The following is a 12,036-nucleotide window of genomic DNA, read 5'->3' on the forward strand; positions in this document are numbered from 1 at the left end:
TTTGACCTCAAGCCAAAGACAATTCAGATGGTACAACAATATGTTTAATTTGTTCGGTTGGAAGATGAATATCCAAATGCTCATGTGGCTAACTTTCTAGAGAATTACGACACATTCAAGATTAATTGCATTTTTATGATGCCATATGCTTATGGTTGTTCCCATTCTCTTTAAGGAGCAAAGCAATATAGTGGTTGAATTCACTTCCACGAGCTTCTATCACGACTTGGGATAAGATGACTAAGAAGTTTCTATTGAAGTACTTCCCATCAGCTAAAATAGGTAAGTTGAGGATTGACATCTCTTTTTTTTTTCTCAAATTGATTTGGAGACATTATATGATGCATGAGAGAGATTTAAGGATCTTTTGAGAAGGTTCCCTCATCAAGGGTTACTAACTGCCTCCAGATGTATTAATGTCCAGAGTGTGAATATTGAACTAAAATATATAATTATAAGGCGATATTCATAAGTATACGAGTCTAGTTGTAATATAGTTTTACAATGGAGTGGGTCAATACTCTGAGAATCATATCAAGGGAGGTGAACGCTAGATCAATTCTAACCTAAACATTAAAAGATCTAATTAGTACTTTCCATTCAGTAATATGACGAAGAATATAAAATAAAGGATTTTGGGGGTTTTTATAATAATAAAAATAAAATAATATAAAAAGATAAGATTTAAAAGATTAAAAAGGATGAATAAAAAAATATGATTACGGGTGATTAGCTCACTTCGGTAATCTCCATCAACTGTCATTCAGGGTTCCTCATTAATTAACTAGTCATTGCCCTAGTAGGATTTTCCAATCTTCCACTAACATAACGAGTTAGCAAGAACTACCTATCTCTCGATCTCATAGTCTAGACTAGTTTAGGGGTAAGGTGTTCACAGGTGAGCACCAATTTTGGGTTAATTCCCACCTTGATGACCTCTCGAGGTTGTCAGGCCTAGGGTTTGTTTCACATTCTCCCTTTCCCAAACAATTGATCCGTTGAGTAACCCTACAAAATAGTTAATAAATCATACCTCCACTTGCTCATAGAAGGATTAGTTTCTCATGGCGTTCATAAATAATATATAATCGATGTAAAGAGAAAGCATTCTAATTAAATCGATAAGATAGAGTTAATGGAAGAGCCTGATTGTGTTGATTTTAAGCATAAATACACTGAGTTGAATGGTTGCACAATCCAAATATCTTGAAAGAAAACAACGAACAAATAAACTAAACCCTCGAAACCTAAGAAAGAAAACAAAATTAAATCTAAATAAAGAAACCAGGTTAATGAAAGGTGTCTTTAGCATGTTCCAAATAAGCCTATTTATAGCCTTCAGGTGATCATCGTCCTTAGCCCTAGGTGAACTGACGTTCCAAAGATTTAAGTTTGATTGTGTGAACCATTGCTTCATATTTAATTTTTGTCTGAAAGTTGATGTCGCAACACATCAGGACCTATGTCATGAAATAACAACCGATATGCTTTTCTATAGCCATCCGCAGGGGTATGTCACGACATCAAAGGTAAACTTGAGTTTTCTATATTATGTTCCCTATGTTTGGACATCAAACCTCCTGTGTTGTGACATGGCATCTAGTATGAACCTAAAATGCCTTCTAATGGTCTCCTACAGGTTAGTTAATTTTGTGGTTACAAGTTCAAACCTTTTACAGTTGTTTGAATCCCTCGCCTAGGAAACTAATTGATGCAGCAACTGTCTGAACATTGAATAATAAGACACCTGAGACAACTCAAAAGTTTATTGAGCAGATGAAACTGAATAACTATCAGTGGCAAGTCATGAGAACAAAATCGATTAAGTACTCGGTGTTTTTAATATTGATGCAGTTTCTATGTTAGCAAATCAGGTTGAAGCTCTTGGTAAGAATTGATGGTTTGGATTTTTCTAAATGATGAAATTGCGTAATTTAGATTGATAATGACAGATGAAATATAGATGAATTCTTTCCTGGGTATTTTTTCGCTTCTTGGTTGTTTGTTCTATTATTTTCCTGATTTGTTATTTGTTGCATTTGTAGTTAATTAATTTAGTTACTTTTAGTTATCAAGCAATCAATCCAATTATTCAATTAATAGAAAGACGATAATTACTAGTACTTTTAGTCTTCGTGGGAACAATATCTTTACTCACCGCAGCCTTTGTCAAATTTTTAGTTGGATTCTTGGAAATTAGGATTCATAAATGTAGACACATAGATACAAATTCATACATTTAGATTTATAGATGCAGATTTATAGATTTAGATTTATAAATGTGGATTTATAGATGCGAATTAATAGATACAGATTCATAGATGCAAATTTACAAATACAGATTCATACATGTGGATTCGTAGATGCAGATTCATAGATATCCCGTAAAATTTCATAAGGTAGATTCCAATGTCAAGCTTTAACATGAAAACTTGAGAGCAAGTCCAACGAACTATCATAACTTGTGTATGCCCATGGCCATGGGACTTGCATAAAAAGATGGCGCTTTAAGCCTTAGACTCCATAAAGTTTCATACTTGAGAAGAACCCTCATAGGGTTATCATATACTTGTGCACATATATATTTGTATAATCCATCCGAACCTCTGCATAGCCAAATAACATGCATCACCTCAACTCTCATTATCTACTTTACATACTTCATTACTTCTCATAAATTACACTAGTGTCAACAATTCAACTAATCCGTACTATTTGCGAATACACATTGAACATGGCTATATACATAACATATGCTCATTACATCCAAATGAATGACTGTGTAACACCCAATTTTTGCAGGTCCTAAGTTATGGCGAGTAATCTAGAAGTAATTTGTGAGACGCAGTTCTATCCACCCAATTGTTGTTTTGGCATATAGGTCTGGCGTATAGGTAGGGCACATAGAAAATGTTATAATATATTGTGAGGATTGATCTCAGAATGTGTTAAGTTGTATTGGAGAAGAGATGAGTAAGAGTATTGAGGATGTTTGGGAAACTTGGTGTTATCATTGAAGGTATTGTACCCCAAGTTAGTTAAATTACTGTGCTAGTTACGTTCTAGCGAGGAAGTTAGGAATGAAAAAGAAAAGATGAGCTAAATACATATAAAATATTACATTTTATAGTTGTAAACCATTTTTAAAGGTAATTCAGAAAGTTGTGACACGTGTCAAGTTCCAATAAGAACTTAGGTTAAAAAATATTGATATTAAGGTTAAAGAAAGGGAAAGTTTTTCTTCTTTCTTCTAAGAAATTATTATCTGAAGTTGGAGGAACCAAAAGTATTACCTTATCCTTATAAGCTAAAGTTTTAAATATAGATCTTTGTTAGTGACTACTCCATGTCAAGGTAAGTAGTATGACTCTGCATATTAAAATTGTGAAAGATTACGTCTGACTAAGTACATAAATAGTAAAGTGAAAAAGTAAAGCTTTATATGAGGGTTATTTTGGTTTGAGATGATGGTAAAGGTTACAAATGAGTTCAATAGTACTATTACGGTTATCGAAGAAGAGACGGGTGAGAGTATTGAGGATGTTTGGGTAAATTGAGGTTATGGTTGAAGGTATTGTATGCCAAGTTAGTTGGATTATTGTGTTGGTTACGTTATAATGAGAAAGTTAGGAATGGAATGAAGGGATGAACCAAACACATAAAAATATTGGATATTCATACCTGTAAACCATTTTTAAAGGCAATTCAAATAGTTGTGACACATGTCAAGTTCCAAGAAGGACATAGATTAAAAAATATGGATATTAAGCATAGAGAAAGGGAGAGTTTTTTTCATTAAGCATAGAGAAAAGGAGAATTTTTTTCTTTCTTTTAAGGTATTGTTATTTGAAGCTAGAGGAACCAAAAGTATTTCCTTCTCCTTTTAAGTTGGAGTTGTAAATCTGTATCTTTGTTAGTGGCTACTCCATGTCAAGGTAAGTTTTGTGACTTTGCATATTAAAGTTATGAAAGATTAAGTTTGATTAAGTACATGAATAGTAAAATGAAGAATAACAGCTTTTTATGAGTGTTATCTGGGTTTGATATAATGGTAAATGTTATAAATGAGTTTAATGATGTTTATCTATTTTATAAGCAGTGGTTGCAGTAGTTTCTTGCTGGATCTGGAGTTCAAGGTACTATCTATAGCTTTCAGGTGAGTCTATATACTCACTACTGTATATGTACTATTCAAAGTAGAGGCTCTACATAAAACTAGTTAAAAAGGTGATGTTGAGATCGTAAAAGTTATAGTTTGATATGCTTGCGATTACATAAGAGATTATTTAAGAATATCTATGATTGCATGTTTGTTAAGGATGGTAGTTACATCTGGTATAGATCTGATTAGTTCAAGTAATGCGATGGGGAGTATGATCGTGTATGTGTGTCTTGGATGTATGCTATGTAATATGTTCTGTTAAGAGTCTATGTGTGTCTCTACGATGTTGTCAAAAGGGGTTCATTAGGACTTTAAGCGCGAACTTTGAAAGGAAAGCATATAGTCATGGCCCTTTCAAAAGGAACTAAAGGACAGTGATTATCCAATGAGGTTCTCTGCGTGTCTTAGGACGATGATGGGCAAACCTAACATAATGTGAGTTTAGGCAAATCAATATCGTGAACATGTCATGAAAAGAAGCCTTTGTGGCGAATCACAAAAGAAAAGCCTTTCTGGCAAATCATGAAAGAAAAACTTTTACGGTAAATCATGCAAGAAAAGCCTCTATGGAAAACCCTGCAAGGGTAACCTTTATGACTATCATGTAAGAAAAGCTTCTATGGAAAACCCTACAAGGATAGCCTTTGTGGCGTACTATGGATGAACTGCCCTTATGGTGTATCTTAATAAGGTTCTCAGAGAATAACTTTATGACCTTTGTGATGAATTTGGAACGAAGCTAGTTAGTGTATTTAGTCCGGCCCTTTAACGTAATTTCAGGACAATCAGCAAGGCATAACTCACCTATTGAATATACAGTAAAGTATTACCTAAGACTATTGATCAATTGAGAATAATGAATTGAAGGGATACAGATAAGTAATGAGTTAGTATTGGAAATGTATTCTAAATAAAGATGTAAAATTGAAAGTTTAAAAGAAGCTATCATTTGTGTATGTGTTCCTTCTTGATTTGTGATGAGGTGATGGTTCAAAGTTTGAAGGATGTAAGTGATGTATCAAAGACATTGAAGAAAAGGAAATAGTTTTAGAGGAAAATATAGTAACGAATGAGTATAAAAGAGTGGAACTTGAGGAAGTATTCGAGCAGAGACAAAGTTAAGGGTTAAGAACAATTAGATTGTCAATCTAAATTATCAGATGCTATATGCAAATATGACTCAGGTTGTAACACCCTAAACCCGGCCTAGACGTTATGGCCAAATTTGACGTGTCACATCGAAGTGTTTTTCAAAAATTGATCTTTTAGGTAAAAATTTGCTACTGAATTTAAACACTTTTATTATTATTTAACAAAAGTTCTCGTTAAAAGGTTTACCTTATTAACCATTAGTGTTATATTAAATTTATTTAAAAACGCGAAAGCTTTTTAAGTCGATGAAGTTTAAAACACGTGTTTTAGAAAAAAATAATTGTTTTAAAAACTCGTCTTTACCTAGACTAGCAGTTTAAAAATATATATAATCCAAAGCCCAATTAAAAATTAAAACCTACAAATAGCCTTATTACAAAATTAAATACCTAAAAGTGAAATTTAAATTAAATAAAGTAAAATGCAAGACACAACAGTCGTTTGGCCACCTCTAAGTCCCTCGCAACACCAAATCATCTAATGTTGGGGATTACCTGTACTGTTAAAAAGAAAGGGTGAGTTTACAAAAACTCAGTGTGTAGCCCCCTATCAGTCAAATAGTAAATGGTGCATGCAGTAACAGTCTGGGCCTGAGCCCTATTCAGTATCAGTACAGTCTGGGCCTTAGCTCTATACAGCAACAGTGTGGGCCTAAGCCCAATACAGTATCAGTATAGTGTAATGCAATAATGCATCCCACCCCAATCCTGTGACAGCCCTAAATTGACCCTAGTCGGAAAGTGGTTTCGGGACCACAAAACCAAGTCATTAAAATAAGTAACCGTTATATTTGATGCTTATTATATGTATATAGGCATGTGTGAAAATTTCATGTTTGAATTTTGTTAATTGTAAGTGAATTTTGCTAAATAGGACTTGTGTGAGAAAATTTAGAAATGTGCTAGGCAAATGTTAAAGTGGCCTATTGATGCATGTTAGAAAATGTTGTCCTTGCATGTCAAATTACCCAAAACTTAGGATGGTGGCCGGCCATGTTAGAAAAAGTATATCAGTCAGAGATTCATTGATCAAAAACGGAAGGAATTTCTTGAACTTAAACAAGGTTCCATGTCGGTTACTGATTATGAACGAAAGTTTGTAAGGCTTAGCCGGTACGCTCGAGAATGCATTTCTTCAGATGCTGTGATGTGTAAACGTTTCGAGGATGGACTGAACAATGATATAAAGCTGTATGTTGGCATTTTAGAAATCCGAGAATTTCTGGTACTTGTCGAGCGAGCTTACAAAGCCGAGGAGCTCAATAAGGAGAAAAGAAAAGCTGATATGGGAGCAAAGGAGTTTCATAAGAGATCTTCGGGAAAGCCCTTTCAACAGTCATCGAAGAAATTTAGAGATGATTTAGGCCGATCTAGAGACACTTCGGGCTTTTCTAGACGAGATCGTGATCGACCCCCTGTGAGTGCACGAGTCACTTCGGTCGCCAGTGTTAGAAATGATCGTCGAGACTGAACGGAATGCCAGTATTGTGGTAAATGGCATTTGGGGAGTTGTAGATTCCATGACCGCTCCTGTTACAAGTGCGGATCAGCTGACCACTTTATTAAAGATTGCCCGAGATTGTCTGAACAGAATGTAAATCAGAGTGGGAAACCAGGTCTACTACTGCTCGGGGTAGACCATATAGAAATACGGGCAATGCTAGTGGCGGTCAGAGAGGATCTAGAGATGCTACAACCAGATCTGAGGCTCGTACTCTTGCTAGAGCTTATGCTATACGCGCACGCGAGGATGCTTCCTCGCCAGATGTTCTTACCGGTACTTTTACTCTCTTTGATACTAATGTGATTGCTTTGATTGACCCTGGTTCTACTCATTCTTATATATGTGAAAGCTTAGCATCCAGTAAGACTTTACCTATTGAGTCTACTTAGTTCGTAATTTGGGTGTCATATCCCTTGGGTCGTTATGTGCTTGTCGACAAGGTGTGTAAGAAATGCCCCTTAATAATCCGAGGCTCCTATTTTCCGGCTACCGTTTGATGAATTTGATGTTATCCTCGGTATGGATTGGTTGACCGTACATGATGCAATTGTAAATTGCAAAAGAAAAACCATTGATTTGAGGTGTGTAAATAACGAGATAATCCGAGTTGCGTCTACTGACTTGAATGGGTTGCCAGCTGTAATATCATCGATGTTGGCTCAGAATTATGTAAGAAAGGGGTGTGAAGCATAACTTGTGTATGTACTTGATGACAAAGAGTTAGAAAAGAAACCTGAATCTGTGCCGGTGGTTTGTGACTACCCGGATGTTTTTCCCGAAGAATTACCAGGTTTACCACCTGTTCGGGAGGTAGAGTTTGGTATTGAGCTTGTACCTGGGACTACACCGATTTCGATAGCTCCGTTTCGTATGGTGCCAATCGAGTTAAAAGAGTTGAAAGCTCAGTTGCAAGAGTTGACGGATAGAGGTTTCGCTCGACCAAGTTTCTCACCTTGGGGTGCACCAGTATTGTTTGTGAAAAAGAAGGACGGAACCATGAGGTTGTGCATCGACTATCGTCAGCTGAATAAAGTGACAATAAAGAATAAATATCCGTTACCGCGTATTGATGATTTGTTTGATCAACTAAAGGGAGCCTCGGTGTTTTCAAAGATAGATTTTAGATCGGGTTATTATCAGTTGCGAATTCGAGATTCGGATATACCCAAAACTGCTTTCAGAATGAGATACGGTCACTACGAATTCTTAGTGATGCCGTTTGGGCTCACTAATGCCCCCGCAGTATTTATGGATCTGATGAATCGGATCTTTAGACCGTATTTAGATCAGTTTGTAGTTGTGTTTATCGATGATATTTTGGTCTATTTGAGAAATGAAACCGATCATGCTGAACACCTAGGATTAGTGTTGCAAATTTTACGGGATAAGCAGTTGTATGCTAAGTTCAGTAAGTGCGAGTTCTGGTTAAGAGAGGTTAGCTTCTTGGGACATGTGGTATCTGCATCGGGTATTCGAGTTGATCCGAGCAAATTTCAGCCATACTTAACTGGAAGCCTCCGAGAAATATTACTGAAGTTCGGAGCTTTTTGGGACTTGCCGGTTACTACAGACGCTTTGTAAAGGGTTTCTCGATGATAGCCACACCAATAACGAAACTACTTCAGAAAGATGTTAAGTTTGAATGGACAGAAAAGTGGCAGAAAAGTTTCGATCAACTGAAAACTTATTTGACTGAAGCTCCAGTACTAGTGCAGCCTGAATCAGGCAAAGAGTTTGTCATTTATAGTGATGCATCCCTACTTGGGTTGGGTTGCGTATTGATGCAAGAGGGTCGGGTTGTAGCTTATGCGTCAAGACAACTGAAGCCACGTGAGAAAAATTATCCGACCCATTATCTCGAACTAGCTGCCATCGTGTTTGCTTTGAAAATATGGCGACATTACTTATTTGGTGAGAAGTGCCATGTATATTCGGATCACAAAAGTCTCAAATATTTGATGACTCAAAGAGACTTGAATCTGCGACAAAGACGTTGGCTCGAGTTGTTAAAAGATTATGAGCTTGTCATTGACTATCACCCGGGAAAGGCTAATGTGGTTGCGGATGCTTTAAGTCGTAAATCACTATTTGCTTTACGAGCAATGAATGTACACTTATCTGTTCTATCCGACAATGTGTTAATAGCAGAATTAAAGGCCAAACCATTGTTGATTCATCAAATTCGTGAAGCTCAGAAAGTCGATGATGAATTGGTCGCAAGACGGGCTGAATGTGTTTCGAATATGGAATCAGAGTTTCAAATTGATGATGATGATTGTTTGAGGTTCAGAAGTCGTTTGTGTGTTCCAAGAAATTCAGAACTTATTTCGATGATTCTGAACAAAGCTCATTGTAGCCGAATGTCAATTCACCCGGGGAGTACGAAAATGTACAACGATCTGGGACGTCAGTTTTGGTGGCATGGTATGAAACGAGACATTTCTGATTTTGTTTCGAAGTGTTTAATATGCCAACAATTGAAGGTGGAACATCAAGTGCCTACAGGTTTACTTCAGCCGATTATGATACCTGAATGGAAATGGGATCGAGTCACGATGGATTTTGTATCTGGGTTGCCATTGTCGGCAACTAAGAAAGATGCGATTTGGGTTGTTGTTGATAGACTGACTAAGTCGGCTCATTTTATTCCCGTACGTACGGATTATTCATTGGATAAATTAGCTGAAATGTATGTTTCTCAGATTGTTAGATTACACGGGGTACCCATTTCTATTGTGTCGGACAGAGATCCGAGATTCACCTTGCAATTTTGGAAGAAATTGCAAGAAGCTTTAGGTACCAAGCTGCATTTTAGCACTGCTTTTCATCCCCAAACCGATGGTCAATCCGAGCGGATAATTCAGATACTCGAGGATATGTTGAGATGTTGCATCCTTGAGTTTAATGGTTCATGGGAATGGTATTTACCTTTGATTGAATTCACTTACAACAATAGTTTTCAATCAAGTATTAAGATGGCACCTTACGAGGCTTTGTACGGTCGTAAATGCCGCACACCATTGTTTTGGACGGAGCTCTGTGAAAGTAAAATTTTCGGAGTTGATTTGATTAAAGATGCTGAGCAGGAAGTAAAAATAATTCGTGAAAGTCTGAAGGCAGCATCCGATCGTCAGAAGTCGTACGCGGATTTAAAACGAAGAGATATTGAGTATCAGGTGGGAGACAAAGTGTTTCTTAAGGTTTCACCTTGGAAAAAGATACTCAGATTTGGCCGTAAGGGCAAACTGAGTCCGGGATTCATTGGGCCATATGAAATCTCCGAACGAGTTAGTCTAGTTGCATATAGGTTGCTTTTACCCCCTGAACTTGAAAGGATTCACAACGTTTTTCATGTTTTGATGCTTCGACGTTACAGATCTGATCCTTCGCACATAATTAGTCCATCAGAGGTTGAAATTCAATCTGACTTGAGTTATGAAGAAGAGCCGATTCGTATCCTAGCTCGTGAAGTGAAAGAGTTGCGAAACAAAAGGGTTCCGTTAGTAAAGGTGTTATGGCTCAAACACGGAATCGAAGAAGCTACTTGGGAAACCGAGAACTCTATGAAATAATGATACCCAAACCTATTTACCGGTAAGAGTTTCGGGGACGAAAATTTCTTAAGTGGGGGAGAGTTGTGACAGCCCTAAATTGACCCTAGTCAGAAAGTGGTTTCGGGACCACAAAACCGAGTCATAAAAATAATTAACCGTTATATTTGATGCTTATTATATGTATATAGGCATGTGTGAAAATTTCATTTTTGAATTTTGTTAATTGTAAGTGAATTTTGCTAAATAGGACTTGTGTGAGAAAATTTAGAAATGTGCTAGGTAAATGTTAAAGTGGCCTATTGATGCATGTTAGAAAATGTTGTCCTTGCATGTCAAATTACCCAACACTTAGGATGGTGGCCGGCCATGCTATGGGTTAAAATGTATTATAAACATTTTATGTTAGTGTTTTATGTTAGGAATAATAAAATAAAGAACATGGGTAATAAAATAATAGTGGTTAGTAGGAGGAGAAACAAAAAAAAAATTTGTGTGGTTGCTCCTCCATTGCCGTGAATTGAAGGAAGAAAACAAAGAAAAAAATGTGTTCATCTTTTAACATCCTTGGCCAAAAATGCTAAGAAGAAGGGGGAAGGGGAAGTAAAATATTCGGCCACTCCTTCTAGTCTTGAAGAAGGTATGTTTGATGTTATTCCATGAAATTCATGCATATTTTTAGATGTTAGTTTGAATTCTACCTAGCCCATGGTTTAAATTCTTTTTGCTACTTGATGAAGATGATACTCGGCCATGGATGTTGCCATTCTTGGTTGGTGTTGATGTTGTGTTGATGAGGTATCAAGTTATTTTAGTAACCCATGTCAAAATTATGAAAATCATGGTATGGTGTCTTGAGCATTCGGCCATGGTAGGAAGTAGAAGAGAAATATGGTTGTTGTTCATGTTATTTGGATGAAAAAAAGGGGGTTAGTAGTTAGATGAAGTAGAGTCTAACAAATGAGCACATATGTGCATTAGTTGCTAGATGGAGAAAAATCGGCTAGCAAGTTGCGTACTAAGGCCGAATATGATTTTGAATATTATTGAGTAATGCATGTGTTGAATTGATGGAATGGAGAGGATGCTTTAATTATGTTATGAACAATTATATGTTAAATTAAGGTTTGCTAAGCTAGCTATTAAGGTGAAGTGCAAATGTTAGTATTTGATTACTAGTGTATATATGTGTATTAGCCGAGTTTTGAACTTGAAACAAAATGGTGTTTAGTCAATACAAGTGACCATACTTGTAGAATGTATTAAGTATACAATCGGCCTCAACATAGACATGCATATTCGGCCACATGAATGAATACATAGATTGATGTTGTACGTTCGGCTATAGGTAAGCATATTGATGGCTTTATCTTGACTTAGAAAATCGGCTAAAGGAGAATATTGGCTAATATGTTGAATTTGATTCATGATTTCATACATATATGACTCTAATGCTTAATATACATGGGCTAAGTACCTTGAATTTCTCTTTGATGTTCAAAATGATTAAATCAATTTATTTTTTAAATTAAGCTCAAGAGCAAAGGGGAACTAAATCCGATAAAGGAAAGGAAAAGGTGATCGAATAGACGTTGAAATCGTTCGACAACATCCGAGGTAAGTTTTCGAGTAATGGAACTTAGATTATGATTCGATTAGGTCATGACA

At 36.3% G+C, this 12,036-nt stretch overlaps 1 non-coding gene across 1 annotated transcript; it reads right to left on the reverse strand.

The window, feature by feature from the left end:
• Window positions 1-284: 284 nt before the first annotated feature.
• On the reverse strand, window positions 285-393 carry LOC121213492 (small nucleolar RNA R71). Its single transcript, XR_005908873.1, has one exon. It is a non-coding gene; the product is annotated as a small nucleolar RNA R71 (small nucleolar RNA).
• Between the last annotated feature and the right edge of the window lie 11,643 nt (window positions 394-12,036).

The sequence above is a fragment of the Gossypium hirsutum genome, chromosome A13 (assembly GCF_007990345.1).
Source record: "Gossypium hirsutum isolate 1008001.06 chromosome A13, Gossypium_hirsutum_v2.1, whole genome shotgun sequence".
Classification (NCBI taxonomy): Eukaryota; Viridiplantae; Streptophyta; class Magnoliopsida; order Malvales; family Malvaceae; genus Gossypium; species Gossypium hirsutum.